General features: G+C 44.1%; 1 long non-coding RNA gene and 3 other non-coding genes across 7 annotated transcripts in view; all 4 read right to left on the bottom strand.

Moving 5' to 3' along the window:
* Positions 1–17,015, bottom strand: part of LOC131516189 (uncharacterized) — a 123,064-nt gene that overhangs the window by 88,534 nt on the left and 17,515 nt on the right. For all 4 annotated transcript variants that reach the window (XR_009263934.1, XR_009263935.1, XR_009263933.1 and 1 more), the window contains 2 exons: positions 11,754–11,869; positions 11,044–11,390 (listed from right to left, as the gene is read on the bottom strand). This is a non-coding gene — a long non-coding RNA (uncharacterized LOC131516189). The remainder of the gene's footprint in view (positions 1–11,043; positions 11,391–11,753; positions 11,870–17,015) is intronic.
* Positions 11,630–11,711, bottom strand: LOC131518416 (small nucleolar RNA SNORD115). Its single transcript, XR_009265095.1, has one exon. It is a non-coding gene; the product is annotated as a small nucleolar RNA SNORD115 (small nucleolar RNA).
* On the bottom strand, positions 13,542–13,622 carry LOC131518413 (small nucleolar RNA SNORD115). Its single transcript, XR_009265092.1, has one exon. It is a non-coding gene; the product is annotated as a small nucleolar RNA SNORD115 (small nucleolar RNA).
* LOC131518407 (small nucleolar RNA SNORD115) lies at positions 15,356–15,436 on the bottom strand. The gene has a single exon (XR_009265086.1). It is a non-coding gene; the product is annotated as a small nucleolar RNA SNORD115 (small nucleolar RNA).

Genomic DNA, 17,015 nt, shown 5'->3' with positions numbered 1-17,015 from the left:
GTTGGCCATCTGGATGTCTTCTTTGGAAAAGTATCTATTCATGTCTTCTACTCAATTCTTAACTGGGTTACTTGTTTTTTGGTTGTTGAATTTGATATAGATTTTTGATACTAACCCTTAATCAGTTTTGTCATTTGTGAATATTTTCTCTCATTGGGTAGACTGCCTTTTAATTTGTTGATTGTTTCTTTCACTGTGCAGAGGCTTTTTATCTTGATGATATTTCATGATTGCCTTTGTTTCCCTTTCCATGGCAACGACATGTCTAGTAAGAGGTTGCTGCAGCCAAGGTCAAAAGGTTTCTGCCTATGTTCTCTTCTGGGATTTTTATGGTTTCCTGTCTCACATTTAGGCCTCTCATCCATTTTGAATTTATTTTTTGTATGGTGAAAGAAAGTGGTCCAGTTTCATTCTTCTGCATGTTGCCATCCAGTTTTCCCAGCACCATTTGTTGAAGAGACTATTCTTTCCCTATGATATTCTTTCCTGTGATGATTAGTTGATCATATACTTGTGGGTCCATTTATCAGTTTTTTATTCTTTTGCATTGAACTATGTGTCTATTTTTGTGCCAGTAATATACTGTCTAGATGACTACAGCTTTGTAGTACAGATTGAAAACTGGAATCGTGATGCCTCCAGTTTCATTTTTATTTTTCAGGATTGCTTTTGCTATTGAGGGTCTTTTGTGGTTCCATACAAACTTTAGGATTGTTTTTTTCTATCTCTGCAAAAAATACCAGTGGTATTTTTATTGGAATTGAATTAAATGTATACCGTGCTTTGAGTAATATAGACATTTTAAAAATGTTTGTCTAATCCATAAGCATGGAATGTTTTCCCATTTCTTTGTGTCATCTTCAATTTCTTTCATAAGTGTTCTTTTGTTTTCAGAGTACAGGTCTTTTACCTCTTTAGTTAAGTTTATTCTTAGGTATCTTAGTGTTCTTGGTGTGATTGTAAATGGGATCGATTCCTTGTTTTCTTTTTCTGCTGCTTCATTATTGGTGTATAGAAATTCAACAGATTTCTGTACATTGATTTTAATTTTTTTAATGTTTATTTTTTTGAGAGAGAGAGAGAGAGAGTGAGTGGGGGAGGGGCAGAGAGAGAGAGAGAGAGGGAGACACAGAATCTGAAGCAGGCTCCAGGCTCTGAGCTGTCAGCACAGAGCCTGATGCGAGGCTCGAACTCACAAGTTGTGAGGTCATGACCTGAGCAAAGTCAGATGCTCAACTGACTGAGCCACCCAGGCACCCCTGTACATTGATTTTATATCCTGTGACTTTGATGAATTCATGTATTATTTCTACCCATTTTTTAGTGGGATCTTTCAGGTTTTCTACATAGTTTATCATATTGCTTGCAAATAGTGAAAGTTTGACTTTTTCTTGCTGATTTGGATGATTTTTATTTCTTCTTGTCTGATTGCTGAGGCTGAGACTTCCAGGACTATGTTAAATACTAATGGTAAGACGTGGGAAATAGGTTCAAGAATTCCTTACACTTACATAAATGGGTTAAAAAGGCTTAGGATGAAAAGCTGCCACAGGGCAAAAGCGCCCAAGTTTTGTCATTAAATAGAGCAAGGCATAGAGCAGAAAGTGCTGCAGGGTGAAAGCACCCAAGGTTAGATAGCAAAATGAATAACTTGATATACTTAAAGCTGCATGCTCCATCAATCTTAAAATTTAAAGAAAACAGCTAATTGGTTGTATCACCTACAGGAAACTACTTTCCATCTGGCACCAGTGTAGTATTATGCTTTGATCACAACTTCAAAGGCCACTTGCGCCCCAGACCCTTTGCTTCTTATACACATGAGTTAATGACTACTACCTGTTTTCTTCTGTACATTCACCATGTATGTAAGATCTTGAAAGCTCGGTAAATATGGGGACGAAATCCCTGTCTGGGGCTCTTGTCTCCTCCCAGACATTAGACTCTCTCATTTTTATTTCTGCATTTTCTCTCTTGTCAGATAAGAAAGAACTTAGGATTCCTGATCTGTGACAGTAAGAGTGGACATCCTCGTCTTGTTTCTGACCATAGGAGAAAGACTGTTTTTTTCCCCATTGAGGATCATATTTGCTGTGGGTCTTTCATAGATGGCTTTTATGATGTTGAGATATGTTACATCTATCCTTATTTTGTGGAGGGTTTTTATCAAGAATGGATGCTGTATTTTGTCAAATGCTTTTTCTTCATTTATTGACAGGATCAAATACTTGTTATCTCTTCTTTTATTAATGTGATGTATCACGTTGACAGATTTATGAATATTGAACCTGTCATGCAGCCCAGGAATAAATCCCACTTGATAATGGTGAATAATATTTTTAATGTACTGTTGAATTACATTTGCTAGTATCTTCTTGAGAATTTTTGCATCCAGGGTCATCAGGGATATTGGCCTGCAAGTCCCATATTTAGTGGCGTCTTTGGTTTTGGAATCAAGGTAATATGGCTTCATAGAATGAGTTTGGAGGTTTTCTTTCTATTTCCATTTTTTGGAACGGTTTCAGAAGAATAGGTATTAACTCTTTTTTAAATGTCTAGTATAATTCCCTTGAGAATCCATCTGCCCCAGGATGCTTGGTTGTTGGGAAATTTTTTATTATTGATTCAATTTCTTTGCAGGTTATGAGTCTGTTCAAATTTTCTATTTCTTCCTGTTTCAGTTTTTGTAGTTTCTGAGTTTCTTTTTTTAATATGAAATTTATTGTGAAATTGATTTCCATACAACACCCAGTGCTCATCCCAACAGGTGCCCTCCTCAATACCCATCACCCACCCTCCCCTCCCACCCCCCATCATCCCTCAGTTCGTTCTCAGTTTTTAGGAGTCTCTTATGTTTTGGCTCCCTCCATCTCTAACCATGTTTTTTCCTTCCCCTCCCCCATGGTCTTCTGTTAAGTTTCTTAGGATCTACATAGGACTGAAAACATATGGAATCTGTAATTCTCTGTATGACTTATTTCACTTAGCATAACACTCTCCAGTTCCATCCACGTTGCTACAAAAGGCCATATTTCATTCTTTCTCATTGCCACATAGTATTCCATTGTGCATATAAAACACAATTTCTTTATCCATTGGTCAGTTGATGGACATTTAGGCTCTTTCCATAATTTAGCTATTGTTGAGAGTGCTGCTATAAACATTGGGGTACAAGTGCCCCTATGCATCAGTACTCCTGTATCCCTTGGGTAAATTCCTAGCAGTGCTACTGCTGGGTCATAGGGTAGGTCTCTTTTTAATTTTTTGAGGAACCTCCACACTGTTTTCCAGAGTGGCTGCACCAGTTGCATTCCCACCAACAGTGCAAGAGGGTTCCCGATTCTCCACATCCTCTCCAGCATCTATAGTCTCCTGTTTTGTTCATTTTAGCTACTCTGGCGTGAGGTGATGATATCTGAGTGTGGTTTTGATTTATATTTCCCTGATGAGGAACGACATTGAGCATCTTTGCATGTGCCTGTTGGCCATCAGGATGTCTTCTTTAGAGAAGTGTCTATTCATGTTTTCTGCCCATTTCTTCACTGGATTCTTTGGTTTCTGGGTGTGGAGTTTGGTGAGCTCTTTATAGATTTTGGATACTAGCTCTTTGTCAGATTTGCAAATATCTTTTCCCATTCCGTTGATTGCCTTTTAGTTTTGTTGGTTGTTTCCTTTGCAGTGCAGAAGCTTTTTATCTTCATAAAGTCCCAATATTTCGTTTTTGCTTTTAATTACCTTGCCTTTGGGGATGTTTCAAGTAAGAAATTGCTGTGGCTGAGGTCAGAGAGATTTTTCCCTGCTTTCTCCTCTAGGGTTTTGATGGTTTCCTGTCTCACATTCAGGTCCTTTATCCATTTTGAGTTTGTTTTTGTGAATGGTGTAAGAAAGTGGTCTAGTTTCATCCTTCTGCATGTTGCTGTTCAGTTCTCCCAGCACCATTTGTTAAAGAGACTGTCTTTTTTCCATTGGATATTCTTTCCTGCTTTGTCAAAGATGAGTTTGCCATACTTTTGTGGGTGTAGTTCTGGGGTTTATATTCTATTCCATTGGTCTATGTGTCTGTTTTTGTGCCAATACCATTCTGTCTTGATGATTATAGCTTTGTAGTAGAGGCTAAAGTCTGGGGTTGTGATGCCTCCTGCTTTGGTCTTCTTCAAAATCATTTTGGCTATTCAGGGCCTTTGTGGTTCCATACAAATTTTAGGATTGCTTGTTCTAGCTTCAAGAAGAATGCTGGTGCAATTTTGATTGGGATTGTATTGAATGTGTAGATAGCTTTGGGTAGTATTGACATTTTAACAATATTTATTCTTCCAATCCATGAGCATGGAATGTTTTTCCATTTCTTTGTATCTTCTTCAATTTGCTTCATAAGCTTTCTATAGTTTTCAACATACAGATCTTGTACATGTTTGGTTACGTTTATTGCTAGGTATTTTATGCTTCTTGGTGCAATTGTGAATGGGATCAGTTTCTTTGTCTTTCTGTTGCTTCGTTATTAGTGTATAAGAATGCAACTGATTTCTGTACATTGATTTTGTATCCTGCAACTTTGCTGAATTCATGTATCAGTTCTAGCAGACTTTTGGTGGAGTCTGTTGGGTTTTCCATGTATAATATCATGTCATCTGCAAAAAGTGAAAGCTTGACTTCATCTTTGCCAATTTTGATGCCTTTGATTTCTTTTGTTGTCTGATTGCTGATGCTAGAATTTCCAATACTATGTTAAACAACAGCGGTGAGAGTGGACATCCTTGCCATGTTCCTGATCTCAGGGAGAAAGCTCTCAGTTTTTCCCCATTGAGGATGATATTAGCTGTGGGCTTTTCAAAAATGGCTTTTATGATGTTTAAGTATGTTCCTTCTATCCTGACTTTCTCGAGGGTTTTTATCAAGAAAGGACACTGAAATTTGTCAAACGCTTTTTTCTGCATCGATTGACAGGATTATATGGTTCTTTTCTTTTCTTGTATTAATGTGATGTATCACATTGATTGATTTGCGAATGTTGAACCAGGCCTGCAGCCCAGGAATGAATCCTACTTGATCATGGTGAATAATTCTTTTTATATGCTGTTGAATTCGATTTTCTACTATTGTATTGAGAATTTTTGCATCCATATTCATCAGGGATATTGGCCTGTAGTTCTCTTTTTTTACTGGGTCTCTGTCTGGTGTAGGAATCAAAGTAATGCTGGCTTCATAGAATGAGTCAGGACGTTTTCCTTCCCTTTCTATTTATTGGAACAGCTTGAGAAGGATAGATATTATCTCTGCTTTAAATTTCTGGTAGAATTCCCCAGGGAAGCTATCTGGTCCTGAACTCTTATTTGTTGGGAGATTTTTGATAACTGATTCAATTTCTTTGCTGGTTATGGGTCTGTTCAAGCTTTCTATTTCTTCCTGTTTGAGTTTTGGAAGTGTGTGGGTGTTTATGTAGTTTGTGATTTTCTAGTAACATCCATTTCCTCCAGATTTTTCAGTTTGTTGGCATATAATTTTTCATCATATTTTCTTATAATTGTATTTCTGTGGTGTTGTTTGTGATCTGTCCTCTTTCATTCATGATTTTTGGATCCTTTCTCTTTTATTTTTGATAAGTCTGGCTAGGGGGTTATCAATTTTTTAAATTCTTTCAAAGAACCAGTTCTTAGTTTTGTTGATCTTTTCTACTGGTTTTTCTGCTTCTATATCAGTTATTTCTACTTGAATCTTTATTATTTCACTTCTTCTGCTGGCTTTAGGCTTTATTTGCTCTTCCTTTTCTAGATACTGTAGATGTAAGGTTAGGTTGTGTGTTTGGGACCTTTCTTTCCTCTTGAGGTAGGCCTGAATTGCAATATACTTCCTTCTTAGGAATGCCTTTGCTTCATCCCAAAAGTTTTGGACTCCCGTCTTTTCATATATATATATATATATATATATATATATATATATATATTTCATATATATATAATCTTCTTCAGTCCTGTTACTTTCAGACTGATTATTGAAAGATATGAATTTAGTGCCATTCTGTTACATGTACAGTTGGCATTTCTGGTGATATCTCTGTTCTTTTCTAGTCTTTGTTGATTTTAGACTTTTTTTCTTCCACTCAAAGAGTTCTCCTTAAAATTTCTTGTTACAGATGGTGTAGTGGTCACAAACCACTTTAATTTTTGTTTGTATGGGAAACTATATCTCCTATTTTGAATGACAAACTTTCTAGATAGAGTATTCTTGCTTGTGTAACTTTCCCATTCAGCACATTTATTATATCTTGTCTTATGGTCTTCCAAGTTTCTGTGGACTGATCTGCTATGAATTTGATGTATCTTCCCTTGTAGGTTAAGGACTCTTTTCCCTTGCTGCTTTCAAGATCCTTTCCTTATTTGTGTATTTTGTGAATTTGACTATGATATATGTTGGCAATGGCCATCTTTTGTTGAATTTAATGTGGGTTCTCTGTTTCTTGGATTTTGATGTTGTGTCCTTCCCACAGATTAAGGAAGTTTTCAGCTACAATTTGCTCACATAAACCTTCTGCCCTTTTTTTTCTGTCTTCATCTTCTGGGATCCCTATAATATGAATGTTATTACTTTGTGATAGATCACTGAGTTCCCTAAGTATGCCCTCATGATCTCTGATGTTTGTTTCCTTCTTGTTTTCAGCTTCATTATTTTCCGTAATTTTATCTTCTGTACCACTAATTTGCTTCTCTCCCTCATCCAGTCTCATTTTTTACAGCCTTCATTTAGGTTTTCATCTCGGTTATAGCATTTTTAATTTTGGCCTGACTAGATTTTATTTCTTTTATCTCTGCAGAAAGGGATTCTCTGGTGTCTTCTATGCTTTTTTCAAGCCCAGCTAATATCCTTATAATCATTTTATTTCATTTTATTATTATTATTTTAATCCTTATTTATTTTTACGAGAGAGAGAGAGTGCAAGTGGGGAGCAAAAGAGAGAGAAAGAAACACAGGATATGGAGCAAGCTACAGGCTCTGAGCTGTTAGCACAGAGCCCAATATGGGGTTTGAACCCATGATCGGCAAGTTCATGACCTGAGCCGAAGTCAGACACTCAACTGGCTGAGCCACCCTGGTGCCCCAATATAACTATTATTTTAAATTCTAGTTCAGACATCTTACTTATATCTGCATTGACTAAATCCCTGGCCATCATATCTTCCCGTTCTTTCTTTGGAGGTGAATCTTTCCATCTTGTCAATTTGGAGGAAGAAAATAAATAATAATAATAGAATGAAATAAAAAGTGTTTAAATCAAATAAAGTAAGATAGATCTTAGGTGTGTTTTGGTCTGCTTGTTAAAAGACACTTAATAGAAAAAAAAGAAAAGAGGAAGAGAGAAAAATTAAAAATTAAAAAATTAAAAAATTAAATAATAAATAAATAAAGTAAAATTTGCTCTTTTCTGTATCCAAGAAACAAAAGAAAAATAAACAACAAGAAAAAATAGAAATAGAAGCAACAATAAAATGAACACATGAACAACAACAAAAAAACTGAAATGAAGCTAGATCCAGCTTCCCCTAGAGCTGAAACTTTGCAGCAGTCTATGTTTAGTAGAAGTTCGTGGAAGGGATTTGTGCTGGTCTTTGGGTGAGGGGTCTGCTGCTCTGATTCTAGTGGAGATGTGCCTGGAGGGCAAAGGCAGGCAGGGTTTAGTGTAATGACTCATTCTCCACTTGGTGGCTCTGGTTAGCTCCCTAAGGTCAATCAGCGTTGGTGGACTACTGGTGAAAATGGACTCTAGTCTCGAGAGTGGAAAGTTTGCACGTTGACAGTCACCCCTCCTGGGTCTCTCACTTCCATCAGCTCCCCACCTACCTCCTGTCTGTGTCTGAGCTGTCTGCCTACAAGGTGGTGCCTCTATCCAGAGTTTTATCTTAGGTGTAGGTGTGTTTCAAAGCTCCATGCTTCATACTACCCCCCCCCCCAATGTTTGGACCAGCAGTGATCTTCTGGGGAAGGGTCTCACCATGCTGTGGCCAGGGCTGGCTTGTCCTAAGAAAGTCACACCACTGTGTAGTGGCAGTGGCTCAGAGTTTATGGTAAATTTCAACACACAACCACCACCAGGGCTCTTACAGAGAGGTTGTATCACCTCTACCAGATTCACTCCAATCAGGGGAAACACTTCTCTCCATGTGACCAGGGGCTATTCAGACCATGCTGTCTGCTTCAGGGGTCCTCCCTGATTCCTTACCAGAGCACTACCAGGAGCTGACCTCTGAAACTTCAGTATCTGCTTTGCTATTTATAAAGACCTGGTGGTATTGAAACCTTTTCCTTTTTCCCCCTTCAATTTTTTGGGGGAACATTTTTCTTGTGCAGTCCCCTGTGTGTGTTTTCTCTCTAACTGCTTTCAGGGGGAATGCATTCATGCACAAATATGATGTGCTGTTCTCCCTCCCCCTCTGTCTTTCTTCTCTCCACGAAAATGACTCTTTTCCCTCTGTGCCACCACAGCTCTTCTCTCCTCCAATTCACCCCTCTGCACCATATACCTGCTGTGCTCTCTCCCACAAATTTTGCATATTGTTCTGTTAATCTTCAGATCAATTCCCAAGGTATTCAAAATGGTTTGATGTTGATCTAGTTTTGTTCAACAGATGAGAAAATCCCAGGGTTTCCTTACTATTCCACCATCTTAACTCCTCATCCAGGAACTTCTTAAGTCTTGCCACTTTTAAGACTTTTCTTTATCACTATAATTTGGAAATTTAATTATAATATTTCTTAAGGTTGGCCTGCTTTTGTTGATTTTAATAAGAGTTCTCTGAGCCTCGTGGATTTGGATTTTCTTTTGTTCCTCAGATTAGGAACGTTTCCAGCTATTATTTTCTCAAATAAATTTTATGCCCTCTTTATCTTTCTTTTTCTTCTGAGACTCCTATAACACAAATGTTATTGTGTTTGATGAGTGACTGAGTTGACTAAGTCTACTCTTGTGTTCCATAATCATTCTTTCTCTCTTTTTTTCAGCTTTATTATTTTTCATTATGTTGTCTTCTTTATCACTTATCCATTCCTCTGCTTCTTCCATCCTTGTGGTCATTATATTTAGTCAGTTTTGAATGTCAGTTATCACATTTTTCATTTTTGGTTTTTAATTCTTTATATCCGTAGTAAGGATCTCCCTGATGTCTCATATGCTTTTCTCAAGACCAGTGAGTATCCCCATAGTTGTTGCTTTAAATTCACCATCAGACATATTTCTTATATATGTTTTGATTACATCTCTGGCTGTCGCCTTCTCTTGTTCTATCTTATGGGATGAATTCCTCTGTCTTGGCATTTTGCCTAAGTCTCTTCTTCTCTGTGTTAGGAAATCCTATTAAGTCCTGCTCATTAATGTAATGGCTTTATGAATAAGAGGTCACATACTGTCCAGGGCCTGGCACTTCAGGGAGAGTCTCTGATGTGTGCTGCATGCACTCTGCTGCTGTCATTTGACATCTCTATCCTTCAGACCAGTCAGCTGCAGAGGCTCTCCTTGGCTGGAGTGGGCAGTGTTTGGACCATGAACAGAGTGTGGTGAGTTTTCCCTAGGTGTGCTCTGTTTTGCATGTTAAATAAGACCTGATGCTACCTCCACTAGAACAGAACACACAGAACTGTCTAGTCAGTAAACGTAATGTGGACAGAGGTTTATGCTGGTCTTCTGAGTAAGAGACCCACCATGCTGGGACTGAGGCAAATTTTACCTATAAGTGCAGTACTGGCATACCACATGGGGTGCTGTGTTATTTACAGAAGGTGGTACTATGTTTATGCTAAGGGGCAGGGAAGGGAAATGGCACCAGCCAGCTCCCATGTACCTGGAAAAGGGTCTCCATTCTTGCAGTTCTCAGGGAGTCATTCTAAGAAGAGTAAATAATCTCCAACCTGTGTGTATCAGGTATTTTTTCAGTCACTGTTTTCACGTTATCTGACTGTGGGTTGTTTGTCTGCCTTCTCTCCAGAAGCAGCACAGTGCTCTCCATATTCAATCCCAGCCATGCCTGCTGACTTTTAAAACTCCAGGATTTAGACACAAGGTGTGGGCAGGGACCTGTGATGGTCTTCTGGGGGAGGGAATCACTGCACCGAAACAGAGGAAATATTACCAAGAAGTATAGTCTCATAAGGGCACAGGGGTGTAGGACTTGGAGTAAGCACACTAGGCAGCCAATGTTGGAGCCAAGCTGCCCTTGGTAGGTAGCTCTGCACTTACGCCTAAGGGTGGGAAAGATAAATGTGTCCCCTGGATCCTTTGTCCCTGGAGAGCCCTCTCTAAAACCTTGCCTCTCATGGCAATGTTCCAAGAAAGCAAATTATCTTATTGTGTGCCCCAGGAGATCCTGAGATTCTGATGAATACCCTGGGATTATTTGAAAGCCTTCTCTCTAGAAATAGGGCAGAGTCACAATGCAAGCTTGCAAAGGTTGCAAGTCTTCAAGCCCCACTTGTTACAAAACTGCACAAAATCAGCTGCTCTCATTTTTTCAACCAATGGCTTCAGTGATGTGTTTGTATATGTGTTCCCATATGTGCATCATTCTCTCTTGAATTTCTCCATAACCAGGGCTCCTTCCCCTTGACAGCAATTGTCAATGTTTTTCCATCAATGTTGACTCCATATATTCTACCTTTCTCAAACTGGCTTCTTCACAACCTCTAGTGTGGAGATAAATCTGAAAGATTTACTCTGAAAGTTTTACTCTGAAAGATTTTTTGGGTAAATAGAATTATTTGATATATCTAAAAGTGTTTCAAATGAAGACAAGCATTGTGTGCTCCCAAAACACAGCATCTGTGTTCCAGAGGAAACGATAAGCACTCCTAAAGAACTACACTTATGTTTTCAGAATGTTGTCTAAAATCATCCAGGTAAAAAGTCCCACACTCGAACCATGCTTCCACATTCTCCTTTAAACAATGACATTAAAGATATGTGCTGCCCTAAAGCTAGCTTCCTTATCCACCCCAGTTTAGAGATATCCAAGTAAAAACCACAAAAATAAGCCAAATAGAAGACCCAAGCACCTTGCATACCTCCAAATACTGCAGTGGTTTGAGCCTCCAGTTGGGCATTCTCTCACACCAGTAAAACTGTTTCATGGACCAGCGAGGAAGAGGGCCATCCATTGTCATTTACATACTTTCCAGATGCCAAGATGATCTGTTGCTTTACTGACAGCCAATTGCACAGGGCTGATGTTCACAGAAAGGACGGACCTCTGTGGCCATAACAGGCCCCAGTTCAACACACAGGCCAGCATTGCCATCATACAGGCCTCACAATCCACACCATGTCCTCTAGGGCCTCCACTACAAGCAGTGGCATCTTTCACCTGGCATGGTGGGGGAAATGGTGAAACCATGGCCAAGATGACGTCCCACTGAAAGACACAAGGACACCAAGGAGCTAAACAACAGATTCGCATGAGGTGTCAGGAGGGGAATTTGGGAAGGAAACAAAAAGCTCAAGGACAAGAGCCTTCCAGGGCACGTGGAGACCCACAAACAGAAGAGAGACACATGTGGGACTGTTGAGGTTTTATTAAATTCAAGCCCAAGGGCCGAAACCAGATGGCTAAATAGGTCCCCAGGATTCCACCCCACAATGGTCCCCTCCATTGATCCTCAGCATAATCCTATTGAGCAAGATTTTTATGTCATCATCTCTCTTTGAGACCATATTGACCTAACCAAGGCAGTCCCCATGCGCCTGTGCTTCCCAACCCCATGCACAACATGCTTACCAAAGAGGGTGTCTTGAATGTGAGATGGCTGGGGTGGCACCTTAGTGTGGGCATATTCCAGAAGCTGGGCCAATTGATTATGTGGGCCAGGTGGGATCTTCATTTGGGCAGGGGATCTGTGGACAGAGTGTAACACAGCTGTGACAACAGCCTTCCCCATTGCTCCTGACCTTCTGGGCAATGGGCATGAGCCTTGAAGTTGTAGCACCATGACTCCACCTATGACATAAGCAAGACTTGAGGGATGGCAGGAAGGCTCCAGAGTAGCATGCGAGGTCCTCAGTGCATATGTGTCCACCTGACACAAAGGAAACCTAGGCCCCCACAGGGAGATGAGAATGGGAAAAGAGCCACCAAGAGGCAGGCCTGCAACACAGGTCACCAAGTGAGTGAGACACTTGGAGAGAATGTGGCAGGCAGAATCATGGGCCATTGCTGGTAGGGCCCTGCCCTTGGCTTCAGGAAGAATGGGCAGAGATGGAAGCCAGGGATGGGCCCAGGGCTGTTGAAGACATGGGTGTCCAAGCTCATTGATCAGTGGAAACGAATGCCTCCTTGGCAGAAAGTGTATATGGAGACCTGAGGAGCTACACAATGGCCACCTGGCAGATAAATCCCTGCTCTGAATGCAGCTGTTCAGAGACCTATGGAAAGATTCCTGGGGTGCTCATGGGACTGGTGTGCATCCCACCAGCATACACATCCATTCCCAAAGAGTGCTGCTATGAGTCCTCTGTAGGGACACCTCGTCCCTTCCTATTTTTGCACATTGGGCTAGAAAAGGGAGAATCCAGCACAGTTCTAAAGCCATGTCAACATCATTGGTAACAGAAAAACAAGCATGCCCTGGGTTGAAGCACCATCCCAAGGGGTGATGGCAGGAAAGCCCATTCCAGGTATGGGAGGATGCCTGGACCCATAAGGCAATGCATCCAACATAAGAGGGCTCATTGGGAAGACCTGGGAGCCAAGAGGGAATACCTACATTCGGGGTCCCTGAGAGCAGCAAGCACTCTTCAGGGAAGGTCTCCCCACTATCCCAGAGTGCTCTAAAGCCATCCGGCTGAAAGTCCTGCTCCTGCCACCCTCCCCTTGTGCCCATTCTAGAAAATGTGGGAGGGAGCCCTTTCCTTCAGGAGTTTGCCATCGGCTCCAAAGCCCACAGCAGGACCTCGAGTCCCTCCCAAAACCTTAGCAATTCTGACATCAAGATGAAAAACATGCTAAACCAGTGAAGGGAGACCATAGGCCCTTGAGAAATAGGAGCTTTCCAGGGAACTTGGAATCATTGCAGGAGAAACAGATTACATATGGTGTCAGGAAAGCACATGGCACAGGTGTGATATTCAGGGACATGCCAGGCCTCTGTGTCAATGATGGGGCCCAGGTACCACACACTGGCTGGTGTTGCCCTGAGGCAAGCCTCCCCATCAGGGAATTGCCACATCCCCTGGGAATTCCATCTACTCATACTGTAATCCACACACTTCACATGATGGGGGCAATGGCAAGACCCTGGCCACAAAGAAATCATCCCACTGAAAGACACAAGGACACCTAGGGAGCTTATCCAAGGATCCAAGTGAGGCATTCCGGGACACAATATGGATGGGCACACAAAGCCCCAGAGTGGGAGCCCGTCTTAGTCACGTGAAGGCCCATAGACCAGGGAGAGCCACACTGGGGAGCCTCAAGGGATCAGTCGCCTAGAGCCCCATGTGACAGCACCTTTCCAGGGCCACAGGGGTGGGATCCTGAGGCAGAATCCTCAGGATGGTGGCCTCCAGTGAGCCTCAGCATAATCCCATTGTGCATGATATTTAGGTCATCATCTCTCTTCGAGACCATATGAGTTCTTATCATTGACAAAACCAAGGCAGTCCCCTCCCACCTGCATCCTCCTCCTGCCAGCTCAACATGCATACCAGAGATGGTTTCAAAGAGCAGGGTGACTAGTTGGGCATATGGCTTAGGGCCTATTCCCCAAGCTGGGTCAAATTAGCCCTCCATGTGCCCAGCAGGATCTTGGTCTGGGCAAGGGCTCTGTGCAGAGAGAGGCAGCTCAACCATGAGAATGACATTCCCAATGGACTTCACCTTGTGGACATGGGCACAAGCCCCGAGTGCATGAGGACATGACACCATAAATGACACCAGCAAAAATCCAGCCATGGCAGGAAGGAATGCTCCCGTGTGGCACTAAGGCCCTCAGCCTGTGTGGTTCCACTGGACACCAGGGAAAGCAGGGCCCCCACAGGGAGCTGAGCATGGAGGTTGCACTGGAAGTCAGCAGGCCAGCTACACGGGTCCACCCACCGCGTGATTGGGACACCTCTCGGTGAGCCAGTGGCATGCAGATTCCCAGGCCATGTCTGACAGGGCCTGGCCCTGGGCTTTGCCCGAAATGGGCAGGCATGGCGGCCTAGAACAGGCTATGGATGCTGCACCCAGAGGATGCACACAAAGATTCCTGGGGTTATCAGGGCCCTGGTGTACCTCCCACCAGTGTCCACCTCCATCCCAAAACATCACTGCCTCATGTCTCCCATGGGAGAACTCGTTCCTTCCGATCTACGTACTTAGGATTAGTGCAGGGAGAGGGGTTATCATGATTCCCAAGTGACTTAAACCTCATTGAGAAGAGCATGCACAAGACAAGGATGTCGGCGTGCCCTGCCTCAGGGCACCACCAAAGGGCAATTGTCAGGCAAAGCTCCATCCAGTTGAGGAAGACCCAGGAGCCCCATAAGGATGTGTCCACCAGGAGTGGGCCCATAATGAAGATCTGGGAGACAGGAGTCCCACGTGCCAATTGGGGTCCCAGCCAAGCTCCCAGAAGTCCTCAGGGACTGTGACTACCTGCTATGCCAAAGCTGTCCAGGATCCAGCCATGTAGCCCCTGGCCTGGCTTTTTCCTCCAATGCCCATTTCGGGAAATTTGGGTGGGAACTCTTTCCTGTAGGAGGTCATGGGGGGGCTCCAATGCCCACTGCAGCACCTTGCATGCCTCCAAGGGCCTCGGCGATTCTGATATCAACCTGAGCTCCCTCCCACACTGCAGAAAGTGGACCATGGGCAGACAAGAAAGAGGATCCCTCTGGGGCCATGGAAACACTTGCAGGAGCCACAGGAGACCTATTATTTCCCAACAGCCCACTGCACAGGGCAGACTTTCAGGGCATGCCAGCCCTCTGAGGCGATGATGGGGCCCCAGTCCCACAGGCTGGCTGGCATTGCCCTGAAGCCAGCCTCCCCATAGGGCCCATGTGCCCTGGGGCCCCTGTCTGCTTGCATAGGCATCCACTCACCTCACATGGTGGGGTCAATGGGGAGACCCTGATCACAAAGATGATGTCCCACTGAAATACACAAGGACACTGAGGGAGCTTAGCCAGGCTTCTGAGTGTGGGCTCCCGGGATGCACTAAGGATGGCCACACAAAGTGCAAGAGTGGGAGCAGTTTTAGGCACGTGGTGGCTGATAGACCAGTGATAGCCACAATGGGAAGCCACAAGGGATCAGAAGCCTCGAGCCCCAGGTGCCAGCACCATGCCAGGGCCACAAGGGTCCACAGGTCCCACCTCAGGACGTTGCTCTCCATTTGGCCTCAGCGTAATCCTATTTAGCATAATTTTTAGGTCACCATCTCTCTTTGAGTCCATATGAGTTCTCATCATTGACCCAACCCAGGCAGTCCCCACACACCTGTGCCTTCGCCCCGCAGGCTCAACATGCTTACCAAAGATGTTGGGTGAAGCGCAGGATGGCCATTTAGACTCCTGGCTTGGGGCCTATTTCTGAAGCGGGGCCAAACTATACACTATGCAACAGGTGGGATCTCAGTCTGGGCATGGCTTCTGTGCAGAGAGAGGCAGCTCAGGCATGACAACACTCTTCCTTATCGGACCTCACCTTGTGGCCATGGGACTGAGCCCTGAATGTGTGGGGCCATTCCCGCATTCAGGATGCCAGCAAAAATCCAAGGATGGCTGGAAGGATGTGTCCAGCCTGGTGCCAGGTACAATGTACACCAGGGAAAGCAGGGCCCCTAGAAGGAGCTGAGCATAGAGGCTGCAACAGCAGGCAGCAGGCCAGCCATACAGGTCCCCCCACCATGTGATTGGCACACCACTTGTTGATCTGGTGGCATGCAGAATCCCAGCCATGGCTGGCAAGGCACGGCCTTGGGTTTTGCCAGGAATGGGCAGGCATGGTGGTCTGGAACAGGACATGGATGCTGCACTGGTGGACCTCTGCAAAGATTCCTGGGGTGCTCAGGGGCTAGGCATGCATCCCACCAGCATCCACATCCATCCCCAAACAGCGCTGTCCCATGTCTCCCATGGGGACAACTCATCCCTTTCTGTCTTTGTGCTTAGGTTTAGCACAGGAGGGTGCACAAGACAAGAACCCTGTCCTGTCCTGGGACACCGGCCAAAAGGCCATTGGCAGGCAAATCCCCAATCAGTCTGGGGAACACTACATGGCCCCATGAGGCTACATGTCTACTAGGAGTGGGCCCATCAAGAGGACTTGTGAGTCAGCAGCCAAGCAGGACACTAGGGGTGACAGCCAAGCTGCGGGCACGCCTCAGGGACCATCTACCTGCTATTACAAAGCTGTCTAGTATCCAGCTAAGTAGTTCTGGGTCTGCCCTCTTCCTCCAATGCCCACTGTGGGAAATTTGAATGGAAACTCTAACCTGCGGGAGGTTGCGGGGGGTTCCAATGCTGAGCGCAGCACCACACCTCCTCCAAGGGCCTCAGTGTTTCTGAAAACGCCCTGAGTGCCCTCCCACACTGGATAATTCAGCCCATGAGCCAGCAAGAAAGAGGATCCCACTGGGCACCATGGAATCACTTGCAGAGCACAGGTGACCTATCCTTTCCTGACAGCCCACTGAGCAGGGCAGACGATCAGGGACACGCCAGCCTTTTGGGGCGATGACGGAGCCCCAGTCCACAGATGGCTGGCGTTGCCCTGTGGCCAGGCTCCCCAATTGGCCCAAGTGCACTTGCCCTCTCGCTACTCACACAGGCACCCACTCTCCTCCCATGGTTGGGGCAATGGTGAGACCTTGGCCACATGACAATGTCCCACTGAAAGACCCTAGGACACTGAGGGAACTTAGGCTTCCAGGGAGGCGTCCCAGGATGCACTAGAAATGGGCACACAAGCACCATGGCGGGAGGCTGACTGGGCAAGTAGAGGCCCATAGATCAGGGAGAGCTGCCCTGGGGAGCCTCGAGGGATCTGTTGCCT

Source organism: Neofelis nebulosa, chromosome 7 (genome assembly GCF_028018385.1).
Source record: "Neofelis nebulosa isolate mNeoNeb1 chromosome 7, mNeoNeb1.pri, whole genome shotgun sequence".
In the NCBI taxonomy this organism is placed as follows: domain Eukaryota; kingdom Metazoa; phylum Chordata; class Mammalia; order Carnivora; family Felidae; genus Neofelis; species Neofelis nebulosa.
Note: the sequence above shows the minus strand (reverse complement) of the source record. Positions and strands in the feature narration are given on the sequence as shown.